Source organism: Plectropomus leopardus, chromosome 17 (assembly GCF_008729295.1).
Source record: "Plectropomus leopardus isolate mb chromosome 17, YSFRI_Pleo_2.0, whole genome shotgun sequence".
Classification (NCBI taxonomy): domain Eukaryota; kingdom Metazoa; phylum Chordata; class Actinopteri; order Perciformes; family Serranidae; genus Plectropomus; species Plectropomus leopardus.
The window spans coordinates 7,936,781-7,939,832 of record NC_056479.1 but is presented as its reverse complement, the minus strand read 5'-3'; the positions used below and the strand labels follow the sequence as shown (position 1 = coordinate 7,939,832).

The 3,052-nt window shown below is 37.9% G+C and overlaps 1 pseudogene; it reads left to right on the top strand.

The window, feature by feature from the left end:
* Positions 1–837: 837 nt before the first annotated feature.
* LOC121957090 lies at positions 838–2,698 on the top strand (annotated as a pseudogene).
* Positions 2,699–3,052: the final 354 nt, after the last annotated feature.

Here is a 3,052-nt window from a genome sequence, read left to right as displayed (position 1 = left end):
TGCTCATTTGCTGTATTCATGGAATATTAAATATTGGTCTTTTTACTCTGTTTCACTTGTCTGCCAGCTTTAGTTACTTTTCAGTTTACATTTTTTTTATGCCATTTATCATCAGTGAAAAACAACCTCAATATCATCCACTTTTCTGAGGTCCCCATGGTGCTCGCTATGGCCGATCCATGACTAGCACATAAGTTTAATAACATAACACCACTCAGGTTCAGATCCGGCAGGGTGTTCTTCCAAATCACATCTCCTCCAGGTTTATCCAAAATTTGAGCAACCTGCAAGAAAGGCTGAGTACTCCCAACAGCTGATTAGTATAAACAACAGTCAGAGGCCTCCTCTCAGCAACTCACTGTGCATTGAGACCCTTATGTGTTAAGAAAATTCTCCCACCACTTAAGCTAATAAACTCTTAAAAAAAAACTCTGAATCAGTTAAAAAATGCATTGTCACAAAGCTGAAAACAAAGCTTGTTTTCTGACATCATGAAAGGTCGATCTTTTAGAGATAAATGGTTCTCACAGAACAGCAGTGCCACAAACATATGATCTTTTAGAATATGATGTAAATTAAACTACCCAACAGTATATGAAGGAACTGAAAATGAGCACAACCATAAAACACTGACATTGTGTTATATTTTCAGCTTGCTGTTTGTGGCAGTGTGCACTCAGCTGTCAGTGTTGAATATAAAGGTCGATGCATAAAGATGCTAACTGCCAATGGCATATCAAACAAATCAAAGTCCAGAGTCCAGCTGCTGTACCTGTGAACTGAGAGGCTTCTGTGCTCTGCTCTGGTCTGTAACATTTCTCTCATTGTTCTGTGACTCAGAAGCAACATGGAGAAGATCAACGATTACCTCTACAGGTATAAAAACTACACCTTTATCAAGAGTTTCACATCTCCAGAGCACATCGATTCACTTCAGAGCTTTAAAATTCGAGATAGTGACATATTCCTCATCACTTATCCAAAGTCAGGTCAGTGAGACAAATTCTTTATTACACTATTTGCTTTTACAGTTTTGTCCACTGCTTGGAGCAGAATTACTGATCAGGTATGATGTCTCATTACTTAACTTATGACCCACTTTACAGGCACTATATGAACCCAACAAATCATCATCTCCATCTGTGAGTTAGACGGGGGTCTGAATGAATGTCCAAACAACATGGAGCAAATGCCGTGGCTGGAGCATAAGGATTATGAAATACATCCAGCCCTACGACCGTCTCCACGACTCTTTTCCTCTCACCTCATTCCAGCTCTCATGCCTCCGGGACTGAAGGACAAGAAAGCAAAGGTCAGTATGGAGTGGTAACAAGTGGTTGGATATCAACACCCAAAGCTAGCTTGACAGCAACCTCCAACATTTGATAGATGTCACATTTAGATTGATTAACACTGACTTAAAATGAAATAAAATATCAAGTCTAATGATGTTTTCTACCTCACGGCCATTTGGACGACATTGGATTTTGATTATGTAACAGCACAACTAAAAACAAAGAAAAGATCAAGGTCAGCTGTCGTCAGCAATAAGCATTGTTTTTAGCAGGAATGGGCTTCCATAGATAGTGGTCCTATGTGCCTGAGCCTGAACTAAAGATTTTACATTAATTATCTACATTCAGTTTGGCACATAGAACATAACAATTTATACTCTGGGTTGATGGATGTTTGTTTTTACATTAGATGATCTACGTGATGCGTAATCCAAAGGACAACATCGTCTCCTATTACCACTTCAGTAGCAACTGTGGTGACCTTGAGACTCCCAAGAGCTTTGACTACTACCTTGAGCAGTATCTGGCAGGAAACGGTAAGAAACCCAAATTTGTATTATTTGAAATTTGTATCATTTTTTGAAAATAACAAACCAGAGATAAATTATCTTTCTGTCCATCCATCCATCCAGTTTTAGGATCATCCTGGTTTGACCACATCAGGGAGTGGCATTCAAAGAGAGACCAGTACAACATCCTCTTCCTGACCTATGAGGACATGATTTTGGTAAGATGCTGTTTTCAGTATCATTGTTCAGCATTTTCTTGGTGTAAGGAATTACATATCCATTTCAAAATAGCAATTAAAAAGAGCCATGTTCATTTGAAAATGAAACTCTAAAAAAGAACACATTTGATGGCAGTTTTTAAACTTGTCTGTTTGCCCTCGGTTTTCCTTTTAGGACTTGAAGGCAGCAGTAACTAAGATCTGCACGTTTTTTAGGGAAAAACCTGAGTGAAGCAGCTATTGAGGAAGTTGTAGAAAAAGCTACATTTGACACCATGAAGAAAAACTCAAAAGCCAACTACGAGTTTCTGCCAAAAGAGCAGGTGAAGAAAGACTTCATGCGTAAAGGTAAAATAACATAACTGCAGCTTAGGTGCATAAACACTTCACCAGATATCGAGTCTAGTTTGGTTTTCTTTTCTTTTTAATGACAGGTAAGATCGGTGACTGGAAGAACTACTTTACTGACGCTCAGAGTCAAAGAGTTGATCAGCTTCTTCAGGAGAGACTCGGTGATTTGTCTCTGAAGTTTATCTGGGAATAAGCAGCCTCCAACCATAAGATGTTTACATCTTTTTTTTAAGCCTTAAATGCCCAAAATGTATTAACCCTGTGTCCCTCTTGTGCTTACAATAGCCACAGTAGCTAATATCTACAGTAGCTATTCTGTACCAGTTCTGTAATATAAAAAAAAAACACAAGCAGAAAACATTAATAAATGCAGTTGGTCAATTTGTTATCTTTTCAAAATATTAAATATTGTTCTTTTTGTTTGTCTCACAGCTTGAGTTACTTTCAAGATTCCAGATTTTTTTTATGCCCTTCCCGTCCAAAGAAAAATATCCCCAGATGTGTTCATTTTGAATGTTTGTGATAAACTGAGTGATGAAGTGCTCTTTTATGGTTTCTGACCCAATGAAAAGTTGACTTTTTAGAGATATGTGGTTCTCACAGGACAGCAATGCTACAAACATCAGATGGTCTTTTCAAATTTGATGCATTGCTGTAGATTTAACTACCCAACTGTATA